Source organism: Patella vulgata, chromosome 9 (assembly GCF_932274485.2).
Source record: "Patella vulgata chromosome 9, xgPatVulg1.2, whole genome shotgun sequence".
Taxonomy (NCBI): Eukaryota; Metazoa; Mollusca; class Gastropoda; family Patellidae; genus Patella; species Patella vulgata.
The window spans coordinates 41,399,722-41,414,860 of NC_065887.2; positions in this window are offsets into that span (position 1 = coordinate 41,399,722).

A 15,139-nucleotide genomic window follows, 5' to 3' on the forward strand; every position below is an offset into this window, starting at 1 on the left:
GTCACCTTCGCGCCCGACGTCCTCGCGTGATCCCTTGTTTGAGAGATCATCACATTCAGGCAAGACGTCGTTGGTGTAGGGATCGTCAACACTGGGATAATCGACGCTGGAGCAATGTGATGTTTTCAGATGAGTCAAGGTTCACTGTTGATTTTTTGGACAGACGTAGGAGGGTGTGGCGTCGTCGAAACGAGCGCTTCCAAGACGTTAACGTCATCAGACATGATCGATTTGGGGGTGGTTGTGTTATGGTGTGGGGAGGCATCACTGTTGCTGGAAGAACGGCTTTACATGTTGTTGCAGGGCGTGTTACAGGCCAGTACTACCGGGACAACATCTTGGCAGTCCATGTTGTGCCGTTCGCACGACGTCATGGCCGCCGTTTCATCTTCCAGGATGACAACGCAAGATGTCACAGGGCCAGGATCGTTACAGGTTACCTCCAACAACAGAACATCACCACATTACCTTGGCCAGCACTGAGTCCCGACCTCTCCCCCATCGAGCATGTCTGGGACATGCTTGGACAGAGGTTACGTCAACGTCAACAACGTCCTGTCAATGTCCAAGAACTTGCTGCTGCGTTGCAACAGGAATGGGACAATCTGGACCAAAATGACCTTAGACATCTCATTAGGAGTATGCCACGTCGGATCAATGATTGTTTGGCAAACAGAGGAGGATTTACCCGTTACTGACTTGGTTGTGATGCTGTGGTAACTTTGCTGTTTGACCCCGGGTATCATTTTACCCTTATAATGGTCAGTCTGTGCCTTACTTAGTCTAACGATCATTTGGAATAAATCGATGAATGTGAACTTCATTTCATTTTGTCATTTGTTTCTTCGTCAGTTTCATTAGGTGACTTTAATAACACTTAAAAATCAAATATCCCCTACTTTTTTTGAATAGTATATATGTTCACAATATCCCTACCCCATGGTCCCAAAACATACATTTTAAATATATCTAAATTTAATATCAACCAAACCAAGCACTAAAGACATTAATAATGCACTAAATTGAAATACTTTAAAAAAAAAAATAGTCCCCTTAACAGATTAGGAATTCAAAATTTTCTACAGTATATGAATGGGAACTAATAGATAAAGCACAGGCAAATAATTATAGATAGATAAAATAAATATAGCATAAAAATCAAACAAAATGGAGAAAATTAAAAAAGAGGCATTAACATTCGAAATGTTCACTAAATGTTTAAAAATAAAGGTTGATTTCATCCTACAATAATACATTTTTATAATTATCGAATGTAACTATTAGTTATTGATGATCCCTCTATATTATTTCAAGTTTTCAGGCCAAATCTTTAGTGTTTAGGATTACACTGCATTCTATATAATGAAACAATTTTAGAGATGGTTTGGTATTTGACATTAAAAACAAAAATGTGATTAAAAAGGCAATGGTGACATATAACTTTTGGGTTTCCACAATAAGATCTGTAAGAGAATTTGATGACTTTATATTCAGAATTTAGAGTTGTTTTCTTTCTTTGGTATTAATATTCACTAAATAGATATAATTCTCCAAGGATGTTCAAGTGATTATTATAAATACACTTATCGACAAATGGGGTTTTGATGTGGATTTAACTTGGTACACCAGTCATGGGTATAGAGTTATTTAGATGGCAGAATAAAAGTAAAATAACTCATTGAGCAGGGGGCGGCGGCGGGGGCGGGGGAGTTGAAAAGAGGGGGGGGGGGGGTATTTTAGTCAGGTAGTATTATTGCTTACTCATGTACACCAAAAACACGTCATCTCGCCTAAACAGATGTTTTACGCCAAAACGCTTCAACTTGATTGATTGCCATGTTTTTGGTTTATATTTATATCTTTTCTTGGGCGCCGAATCGAACTACGGCTTTTAAAATGTTCAAAAATCGACGTAAATTGATTTTTTCAACGATAGTTGGTATACAACGATGAGCACATGAGTGAGTAGACTGTGGGAAAGTTACGACAACTCATTTCCAGGCGCCATTTTGGGTCCCAATTATGACGCCATAAAAGCTATGACGTCATGGCTTCATACAGGTTTACATACCAAAATTTGTTTTTTTCTTGCAGTATTAGACGTTGAGGGATAATATAACGTTTTACCCTAAAAAAAATGCAAAAGAAACCAATGCAGTTTGGTTCAGTGATAAATATATCAAACAAAATCATACCCAAAATCGGGGAATTTTCTGAGATCGATATCTCGTAATCAGTGTGTTTTACTATTTACTCGTTGGATTATAAATGATTTCTTTTTAAATTCCTCAAACACAGAGTGGTTATGAAAGCGAAATGTGCCGAAAAATCGAATTTGACAAACGTCAAATTAAAAAAAAGAAGTATTTGTTATATGGTGCCGGGCGTTTCTTTCATAATGGCCGCCAAATTTGGTAATATTATTATTATTATTATTATTACAGCATATTTATAGCGCGCCCTTTCATAAAACATGTTCAGGGGCACTTTACAAAGTGACAATGTAATCAGAAATAAACAACAAGATTATGGACATGTTAACAATTGTATACAGAGTCAGTTAAAAGCCTCATTAAATAAATGTGATTTAAGTTGTTTTTTTAAAAGAATATAGAGATGTACAACATCTTAAACTAAATGGTAGATTATCCCATAAAACAGGTGTTTGATAACTAAAAGAGACTAGTTGAACAGTTTTGGGCTTTAAAAATAGTTTATCTGATGTACGTAATGTTCGACCATTATATCGTGGTTATGTACGCGAAATGTGCGGAAATCGAATTTGACAAACATCAATTAAAGAAATGTATTTTCCATGTGGTGCCGGGCATTTCTTTTAAAAGGGCTACCGAATTTGGTAATACATGTATAAGGCAATTTAACAAAAAAAACATAAATTTGGTAGACTAAAAGGGCATCTCTTAAGATACATAAGATATGACCTTTCCAATGTCTTTTATATGGTTTTCGATGTCTCTAAATTTGAAGATAAATTTTGAAAATACAAAATAGCAGCAATACCAATTGGCGGATATTAAATTAATCGTCATTTTTCCTGTTGGATATTAGATAGTGTCTCTTAAGCATGATGTACACTGTAGTTCGATGTACCCTGTAGTTCAGATGCAGTCTCTAAACCGTGTTTACACTGACTTTAGTTTGGGTGTAGTTCGTCAAATGAAGATGAATTTTACGATACAAAAAATGAATATATTGTAAACGCGCTTTAAAGATCTGGATACGATAGACTTCGTGATAAAAAATTCAAGGTACATTATATCATTGGCAATAATAAGATCCAATTTTAGTTTTTAGTTACACACTGTTAACCACCAATAGATGTTTTAATGACAATAAATCATAAAATGTATTCAGCTCGACGTAAGACATAAATAGATACAGTTGGTTTAACTTGAATAGAAGTTTTAATTATCTATGCTGCATATATGCATATATCACCTTGATGTTCATATCGTCTTACGTATTTGTCAACATCAAGGTTAGTGCGACCCATTTGTGACAATTTCTAGTTCCCAAATATTAGCGATTTAGCTCCTTTAAAAGCGAATGCAAGTTAAATATGTTTAATCAGAGGCGGATTCAATGGGGGGCGCGAGGCCCCCCCCCCCCCCCAATTTTCAACAGTGCCCTTTTTTACGGCTGAAAGTGCCTTTTCCCAGACTCAAATATGTCCGTTCCCAACCCGTTGTAAGGATCCCAAATGACTCGAACCATCGACTCAAACACACCAGTCTGGGAAATAGCTCTTGGAATGGCTACAGATGCAAGGAAATGACGGATAATTTTCTTGGGGACCCCCCCCCCCCCCCCTCAGCGGCAAGCCCCGTCTCCGCGGTCAATGCCTTCATTTTGCAGCGCCCCCCCCCCCCTTTTCAAAATTCCTAGATCCGCCCCTGGTTTAATAGTACTTTTATCTAGTGTATCTTTTATTTTGATTTTTCTTATAGAATAAGGCTATATAACAATAATGTGCGCTTCTTGTCATATAATACTAATAATAGTATGTTCAGCTATACTTTTCGTTTAAAAAATGTACGTTTTATGTCCTATATACACTTATTCGCTGAAATCTATGACATCCAACAATATAATAGGTCATATAAATAGATAATAAGTTTGCATGACGTCATATGAAATTCCTGGCTTCACAGTTGTCGCAACTTTATCTATACACGGCGTTGCGTCGACCAACCATGCAATGTGAAGTAGATGTCAATATGGTTATGTGCATAGGCGTACGAGCTGGGGGGGGGGCTGGGAACCAGATGCTGGGAAAATTTGGGCACACAATTGTACTTTGTAAAAGTTGTATAAAAAAATATTGTGTTCTTGAATGTTTCCAATTTAACAGCGAATGTATTATTATTATGTAACATATTAAGAACCTAACTACATTTTTGGGGCACCAACCACCACCGCCCCCCAGTCAAAAATTTCCCCGTACGCCTATGGTTATGTGTAAGAATATTCAGTTCAAAATATTCACGGTGTATGATTTTATTCATACTTCAATTTTAGTGAGTTACTTCTGCAACGTTTTTAGAAAAAATTGCTATTAATTTGGCCAGTACTGTAATAGCAAGTGTATAAATATTTTCTGTTCAGTCTGTGAACATTAACATATCTGAGAACCATATTATCATTTCTGCCCAAGGCTCCCTGTGATTTATAGGATTCCCTGACAACTCATCCCAAAGACAACTCATCCCAGACAACTCATCCCAATAAAAGACAACTCATCCCACTTTTAAAGACAACTCATCCCAAGTCAAAAGACAACTCATCCCAAGTCAAAAGACAATTCATCCCAACTTTTAAAACACCCGACTCATTCCAAGTTACAAATAAATACCACAAATAATCACTAATATATGAATTTATTACATCAACAATTTATTAAATTATACATTTATGTATGAATTTATTACATCGACAATTTATTAAATTATACATTTATGTATGAATTTATCACATCAACAATTTATTAAATAATACATTTATGTATGAATTTATTACATCAACAATTTATTAAATAATACATTTTATTATAACCTCAACAATATCATCAACTAATACATTTTATTAGGCCAGTCATTTAGTAATTTAGTCTGTCAGTTTGTCGTTCAGTCAGTCATTTATTACGTAAGTCTGTCCTTCAGTTCGGTCCATATATCCCCCCACATCTTTTTAGTAGCTGGTTGGTGCTTATTTCCTGACTGGTATATAAATTCCAAAGTTGAAATAACTTGCTTTGTGTAGTTCGTGATTGTTTTTTCTGGTGTCTTCTTAATTTTCCTTCTGAGACCATTTTCATTTGTGTCGGTAGCTGCGCTGCTTCTTTATACAACAAAGATATCAGTAGATAAAACTGTAAATTCCCTTTTCTGGCCTTTTGGTTGATTCGATTATGCCATCCCTCGACATCATTATTGGTTCGGATTGTCCTGCCAAACACGCTCCATGTTGGGATGGTCCATATATTACTGGTCAGCCAATTATCCATTATGTATTTCATAACCACTTTAATTTGATCGGTTGTGGCCTTTTCTTCTAATTTATTGAATGTTGGCAATATATGTTCAGCGGGTAGGAATGGCAAGGCAAGGACTTTTCTAAAAAACTTATATACAGCATCTTTCTGGCTGTAAGCAGTCTACAAAAAAAACATAGACTAATTGTGAGTAATACCAGACAGTTGTGAATAATATCAAATAATAATATCGTTTTCAAATACTCAATTAATTCAAAAGTAACATACCTGAAGTCCGTTAGCAGTGATACAAGGCAATCACCAATTTTCCATGCTCTTGGCCTGAAGAAATAAAATAATAAAAGTCAAGTTTTTATTATTATGCAAGTGGAAAAATACAATTCTTCATGGTATGATTTGAATAAATACAACTGATTTGAAGTTGGAATTATTATTTGTCTAATATTACTTGGCATTTACAAATTGAAATAGCTACTCTTCATCAAGAAAATACATGAATATTTTTCCCAACTCACCTGGATTTTATTGTAGGTCTTTGTACGTGAAATAGCTTTATTTAACGTCCGCTTCCACCGAAGTGATATTGCAGAAAATTAACAAATTCGGATTCCCTTTTAAAGGAATTAGACTACACTATCGCTGGATTGTATTATATTCAAAATGGCGCCCAGAACACAAAACAAACATTGCAATTCAGGGCGGACTGGTGTCGAGGTTGTATCCTAAGAATGATTTTTTGAATATTTTATCAAACAGAAACACAATTATGCACATGCAGTTATGATATAATATTAGATTAGCTTACCTCAAATACCTCGAAATATACTGTTTGGTCAGTTTGTCCGCCCGCCACATTTCTATTAGTCACACATCCTTCGGCCAATTAAAATGGACGTATATTTTGTTTTAACCGAAACGAAAAATTTGCGTTATAAAAACATTGTATTAAAAAATACCAAAATCACAAAAACTGATATTCTTATTTTCTGAACAAACTTTTTTCACAACAATATCACTTTTTTCGATACCAATGCTTAATAATACAGTTAACATTTGCAGTACCACAGGGTTTAATACCGCAAAATTACTTCAATAAATATTTCTTTCTTTGTTTTAAGAGTAATTCATTTTAATTGGTCATTTACAGGTAAGAATAAATTTCCAATTTCGATTAATGAACCAATTAAATTAAATAAAAAGATTAACTCGACTATTTCCACGCCCATTCAAACATTTTTTTTAAAACGTAGATATAACACAATTGTTATTGTCTTTGATGTGTCAAGTTTATTGGGGCGATATCAATCAGACACTTCCAAATGCAGACATTGTAATAACTTGTCTCTGTATATTGTCTTAGACAAGATGTGAAAATAAACAAAGAGTAGAATCAGAATAATCTTTTATTATATCTAATTAAATAAATAGTTTATATTTAGATAATAATTGACTAAAACTTTGATCTCTTATATCAGTATACTGTTATAAAATACGTTGTTTTAAAAGAGCTAAAAGAGCATTGCGATTTCTACTTAATGTTTGTAATAATTAATATATCCTTTTAGATAATTAGAAATATTAAAAAATAAATCAAGTGAATTACTCGACATTCAAATTCATGAAGAGTGGTTTTACATATAGGCTATGGAAGGGGATCGACGCCACATTAAAAGACATGTAAACACGAGTAGAAGTTACTATGTCAGCATATGAAAGTGTTGTTTTGATGATTTTTCCATGTTCGATTTTACAAAATAGAAAAGTATTGTCCACTAACGAAAAAACACATGTACAAATGCGCCTTGTAACGTTTGTATTTTCTACATCTGATCTTTCAACTGTTGTAATTTCTACTAGTGCATAATCGACATATGTAACTTCGACATCGGTATTTTCTTCCAATGTAATTTCTCCACATGTCACATCCATCAAGGCGTGGTTCCGATTTTAGCCGAAGCTTGCGTCATAAAAACAAAACCTCCCTTCAAGTAGTCTCGGTCATCCAGAAAATATGGCTCCTCCGCGATAGCTCCCTCGACTAACGGGCTTGGATGAACGAGGCTACCCTTCGAGGAAAGTCATTCCTACTACCAGAAAGTTGCATGGGGAGCATCAATAATTTTTAACGGAAGTTAACACTAACATATTGTTTTATGCTAAATTTTAATACACCTTTTAATAGTTTGCTTTCTTTGTTATTTTTATGTGTCTTGAATTCACCATTTCTGGTGTTCATGTCGTTAACATAATTTTGAATGCATAGTTATAGTTTCGAATAAAGAACCGCCCCTGTCGGCCCTGTCGTCTGCTCCACATTGGTGACATCGTTCAATCGTAGCCATGGACAATAATAATCAGGTATATTTATGTTTGAATATCTTCCACAAAAAACTTGTTCTTAGAGCACATAAGCGTACAAATATACTACATAAGTGACACAGGTCTTTCTTCTTTTTTTGGTTGTCAGATGGTAGCAGACGACAGGGCCGACAGGGGCGGTTCTTTATTCGAAACTATAACTATGCATTCAAAATTATGTTAACGCCAAGAACACCAGAAATGGTGAATTCAAGACACATAAAAATAACAAAGAAAGCAAACTATTAAAAGTTGTATTAAAATTTAGCATAAAACAATATGTTAGTGTTAACTTCCGTTAAAAATTATTGATGCTCCCCATGCAACTTTCTGGTAGTAGGAATGACTTTCCTCGAAGGGTAGCCTCGGTCATCCAAGCCCGTTAGTCGAGGGAGCTATCGCGGAGGAGCCATATTGTCTGGATGACCGAGACTACTTGAAAGGAGGTTTTGTTTTTATGACGCAAGCTTCGGCTAAAATCGGAACCACGCCTTGATGGATGTGACATGTGGAGAAATTACATTGGAAGAAAATACCGATGTCGAAGTTACATATGTCGATTATGCACTAGTAGAAATTACGACAGTTGAAAGATCAGATGTAGAAAATACACATTTGTACATGTGTTTTTTCGTTAGTGGACAATACTTTTCTATTTTGTAAAATCGAACATGGAAAAATCATCAAAACAACACTTTCATATGCTGACATAGTAACTTCTACTCGTGTTTACATGTCTTTTAATGTGGCGTCGATCCCCTTCCATAATAGGCTAGGCCAGATCCCTAATCTAGTTCCCCAATCCCATTCAGATTTTCTCAATAAATAAAAAACATAATGTGATAAAGGAACATAATAAATGTTATCTTTAATGTCGACGTAATTAATTATATGGAAAAAAAAACCACATAAGATTTTATAAATGTACACAAGTTTGTGTTAAGACATTGAAAAGAACACAAACTTGTGTCATTGCAATGCAATACAACACAAACATGTGTTAAATATTTTTAACACAAGTTCTTGTGTTGAGATCCAACACAAGGGTTTTTTCAGTGCTCTTTCCGTGTGCAAATATTATGCGATCTCCCCATTCTAGTTGCCAGGTGATTTCATCTGAGTTTGTGCTATGTGTTTCTTGCAGAAATATAACTTTTGCTTTTTGTTCCTTTAACCATACAAATATTTTATTACGTTTGATTTTATTACGCATACCTCTAGTATTTAAAGATATAATTTTTAAGTCTTCCATTGATATATGTAGATACAGTGTATTATAGTTGCATTTATATTAATTTTGTTCATGTTTAAGCATAATTCGTATAATGAGCATAATCTAAATAAAGTAAAACTTACGATTGTTCTAACGATATAAAAAACATTTTTAAAAACGGTAACATCACTGTATATATATAAATATTGGTTTAAACTAACAAGGTCATTTGGTACTATGCGTTTAAATGTGGAATTAGTGTTCATAGATAGCTGTGTAATACTGAATGGAAACAGCGTGTTGAGCTCTGAGTCTCACAATTCCCTTATGCATAATTAAAAGTAGACAAAGTAGATCATTTTTGGCGATATTGATTCGGTTTTTACTTAGGCAGTGATTGCTTAGTGATTGCTTAATTGACAGTCGTCAAAAGTTAAATAAGTTTGCCTATAACAACACGACTGGTTGTCAGTTGATTGACCCACATAATGTCTGTTCACGTGACGTAATCAATGGCCAATATTAGTCGAATACCTTCTCACATTCATTTGGGTTTTTGACTCGTATAGTGTCTTATTGATTTTTCAAATACGGTTACATTCTAAAATTTGCCATTTATAAAACGTTGAAGAGTTTCTCTTTTGAGCCGAAAGAGAGAAGGTCTATGTCCTGTATTATGACTGATTTAACTAGCCAAATAATTGCTGTATGAAACAGACTGTAAAGGATATGCTCGCATAGGCTAACTAAAATAATTTGATAGCTTTTTGGGGGTTTTTAGACACCTTAAAAAGACATCCCTTATAATACAATATTAGTAAATTCATAGACAAATTCATGTGATAATCAATATCACTTAAAAGGGTTCAACATCTAAAGTGACATTCCATGTTAAACATTAATTCGTGATTTAAAGTGACTGACTTGATGTTGGACTATTTCTTCCTTCTAAGTAACATTCCTTATAACAAATATTAATTATACCAATTACATAAAATAAAGTAGTTCTTCGTTGTTAAGTGATATTGGCTGTAACTTAACTTTCATTTATGCAAATAACTCACAGAAGTTCGCCATCATAAACTATATTATAACTTATATGTACAACAATTACGTGATATATAAGAAATAATTTGATAGCTTTTTGGGGGGTTTTAGACACCCTAAAAAGACATTCCTTATAATGCAATATTAGTAAATTCATAGACAAATTCATGTGATAATCCATATCACTTAAAAGGGTTCAACATCTAAAGTGACATACAATGTTAAACATTAATTCGTGATTTAAAGTGACTGACTTGATGTTGGACTATTTCTTCCTTCTAAGTAACATTCCTTATAACAAATATCAATTTATACCAATTACATAAAATAAAGTAGTTCTTCGTTGTTAAGTGATATTGGCTGTAACTTAACTTTCATTTATGCAAATAACTCACAGAAGTTCACCATCATAAACTATATTATATCTTATATGTACAACAATTACGTGATATATAAGAAAATTAATTCAGGGCAGATTGGCTTTTCGATATACATGCACTGCGATTCAGGGTCGCTTAAATGAAGTGAACGGGGGTTTAACACACTAATGTTCTTACAGCGGACCACAAGCCATATTTTTAGGAGAACTAATTATGCCTAGGGAACAGTTGTATATAGGGTTTTTACTGAGTTTTAATGTTAAACGCGAATTCATTTGTGGCTACAGTTTATATATTTCGAATGGGAACATTTTAACGTAAGCTTACTCTTAATACTGATATTGTTTAGATAATAAAATTATACAGAGCAATAGTGTGCAAAACATTACAAAGTACTGAATTTAATTTTTATGGTATTTCAATATATCGAGTCATCTCATCTATGGGATTCTTCTTTTGCCGATAGCACTAATGTTTCTAGGTCGTCAAATAAGTCTATTCTCACCCCTTTTTCTACCTGCTGCCTTTGCATATACACTACCATTGAAATACCAAGATTTGTCCACCATTGGTTTAGCGTAAGCCCTGTTGATTAGACTAAGGTTCTTTTTTGTGATATCATCAGCTAATTTAAAATTGTGTTCTTTAAATAATTTTCGGTTTTTCATTATTTTAGACTTGCACTCTGTATTTTTCATCTTTACAATAACCGGTTTTGGTCTATCAACATATTTTGATGGTAGTTCATGAATGACTATTATGTCACTCTTAGTTACATCTATACTAGATATCTTCCGTACGGTGTCAATGAAATTATCTTCCAAGTTTAGAGATACGTTTGATGTGAGACCCAGTTCTCTAATATTCATCTTACGAGAGTATTGTTCATTATAGTTAGCCATTTTGATGGCTTCATTTGCCTTTTGATAGCTCACCTCAGTGTTTGAATGGGCGTCCTTTATTTCGGTCTTCAGATTTTCATTTTCTCTTTTCAAATTCTCATTTTGAACAAAAACCGCCTCATAATTTTCTTGTAGTGTCACCACCTTTTCGTTTAATATCTAAATATCCTTATTAACTTCTTTTCTGATTCTGACTACTACACTGCTTTTGACTGAGATGTGGAACGTCTTGTTAGCGGGCCTTTCGGGTTTTCTATTTTATCACTTGCTTTAGATGACATGTTGATCTACTGTCTTAATAAAAGCAGTTGAACAAAACACGGTGTTTATGTCGTTAACACGGTTCACTAATGACTATGTAAACAAATGCTCACCCTGATGAATACTGTACTATTGTTTATTATAATGTTTCTTTGATTTCTATGAATCTATCAAGTAAACCTCATATATGTGTTCTTTGATGGCTTCTATGACCCCAAACTGAACTTTTGATATAGTTTTCCGATGTAGACTTTATCATTTATTGTCGTATTTTAGTTGAGATCTCAGAGCTCTTTCATACCAACCCGTCTTACGCCACCATCTTGTTTAACTGATACTGGATGATACTGGATGAAAGTCATTGTATTAGGTCTAAGGTAGGAGTATCATTAATCTCCAATCCCTAATCGGAAATCTAAATCCCAAATAGGAATTTCTCCTATATTGACACAGAGAATCACTTAATCACTAATATATGTACAAAAATAGGTTCAGCTACCTGGAAAACATATATTTTGACACCAAACTTGATCCTTATGTAAAATTCGAATTTTCCCGCCAAAACTGACCACCATCTTGAATTACCCCTAATATTGACTAAGCGGTAACACTTATCACAAAAATGTGTATGGAAATGGATTCAGTTACCCCGAAAACGTATATTTTGATACCAAACTCGATCATATTGTGATAATTGGGTGGAAATTGGAATTTACAAGCCAAAAGAGGTGGCTATTTTGGATTTTGGCCAATTTGACCCATTTGGGCATGGATTTCGGACTGGGACTTTTTATAGGTCATAATATACGTCTAAACCGACCACAAATCGTGATCGGCATTTCTATTGCAGCAACTGTCCGCACTTTTGCTATCTTGCCTGGACTAGTTGGAATTCGATATAAGAGTGTGCCGTAGTGCACTGGCGTAAGCTAGTCTTCATTATCCCAGTCGGAACAGAACAGTAGGACGTTAAACCCCATTTCTTTTTATCTATAGCCATCTAATAAAAGCCGATAAGAATAGTCTATCTACTTAGAATTTGAAAACAGGGACATAGTTAAAGTCAAATCTTACGAAATTATCGCTGGTAAAATGCCATTTTAGTACTCAGTTCTTTTGAGCAAATCTGAATAGGCTAATGGAACAATAGAACAAGCGCACTTTAACGTTGGCAAATACGTAAGACAATATGAACATAACATGATTCAACTGCAAGTTGTGATATGATAAATAGTCATGGACACTTGACTTGCTTTGGGGGTATGTTGACAGATGAAGAACTTATCGCCCCTATAGAAACACTGAGCTGCACACGCAGGAAGGGTTGATGAAAACTGCCGTGTGCTAGTTTATCCTATCCATGTTTGCTTTCCTATCGGTTCTTGCATAAGATTTACTGTGTAGTGTATCATTGCTTTAGTGTGTTACGTTTAATTTGATCGGGAGACGTGTTCGTCGACGTCAACGTCAACCGACAACACTGCAAGAATTGGCCGTGGCACTGCAAGAGGAGTTGGTCAAATTGCCCCAAATCGTGATTGGACGGTTGATTAGGAGCATGCCACAACGAATTGCTGGATGTTTTGGGATTGGTGGAGCAATTACTCATTATTAAGACAAAAATCAAGAACTTCCATTTTCACTTTTGACAGTGTATCTCTTTGCGAGTGAAATGGGGCCGTCAGATAAGCCACCCATATGAAATGTTTATGTTCATGTGTAGGCAATTGGCCTGTTATTATCATACACTGGTTACCTCTAATAAAAACAGCAGTGCATTTCCGCAGTTTTGTATTGTTTCTGAATATCCCCTACTTTTTTGAAGAGTATATTATAATTTTATTTCTAAAGCGCTACATTATAGCAATAGTTATTTCTAAGCGCTGTACAGGCATATATACATGCAATATAGATGATTAATATCTACATTCAAGTTAAACCAACTGTGTCTATATATTTTTTAAGTCTTACGTCGAGCTGTATAAACTATATGATTTATTGGCATTAAAACTGCTAAGCAATGCGTAATTAAAGGTGTCATACGATTGCACATAATATAAACTACGATATCATAACATTCTTTACTTACAATTCTCAGTAGGGGAGGGGTATAATTTATTGTGTAACATTGTGATTATAATCAAACCAATAAATCCCGTCCTAAACTCCAAACAAGACATAGCAAGAAATACCTAGAATTTTCTACACCAACTCGGGGGGTTGGATGGCCGAATGGTTAGCACGCGCGCGCTGTATCATACGGTCTGTGATTGAGTCAACTGGCGGGGTTTCGATTCCCCGGTTGTACGTAGGGTCGCCTTTCCAACCTCGTGGGTTTTCTCCGGGTTCTCCGGTTTTCTCCCACAGCTAAAGACCGCTACGCGCAAACGAAGTATTGAAATAAAATTGAACCATGTGTTAGTCCCGAAATGACATAGTTTGTGTCGAGTGGACGTTATACCCCATCTCTCTCTCTCTCTCTCTCTCTCTCTCTGTCTCTCTCTCTCTATACCAACTCTATTACATCCAGATATTTAAAGCGTGTTAACAATATATTCATTTAAGAGAAACTATGCTATTTCGAGATTAACATATCGTACAATTCATATTGATTTGACGATCGACCTCCTATTTACAAAACTACGAACTACAGTATAAACATGGTTTAGAAACTCTATCTGAACTACAGGGTACGTCATGATTAAGATACTAGAGGGTACATCATAATTTAGAGACTATATGAACTACGGGGTACACCGAAGTACAGGGTACTTCATGGTTTAGACACTCTATCCGAACTACAGGGTACATGATTGTTTAGACTCTCTATCCGAACTACATGATACATCGTGGTTTGAGAAACTCGACTCCCGGTCCGTCCCTTGTAACAACAAGGTCGACAGTTATTCATTTCACGACAGACACTTGTAATTGCCACAGTAGTACATTTTATCACAAGCACGGGACACTAGGGGACCAAGGGTCCCTGACTTTGGCCTCGCGAGGGATTCACACTCTATTGGAGGTCCGGTGGGGTACCCTCCTTGCTTTTATAAAAATGACCATAATAAAAGATTTTCTCTAATTTGTCCTGATGTTTCTAACTTACTCACAAATTTGGTGTGTGGCAATCCTATTTGATGTAAGTTTTGAACCCAACATTGAATTCAGTAACCCTAAAATCCTTATTTTTGTTTCAGTTTTGGTTGTCGTTTTAAATTTACACCATCTGGACCATTCTTAATTAGTTTTTTTAGATAGAGATTGAACCCAACAATCACCAAACCCATATATAAGACATATACCAAGCCATATCCAACGGGAAAAAATGACAGTTAATTCAAATTCCATCATTTTGCCGGCCATTTTGAATTTCTACCATCAAGAATACTCGGAATTTATTTTTGAGATCAGAGTTGATCCCAACAACCCCAAAACACATATATAAGATATATTACCAAATTCT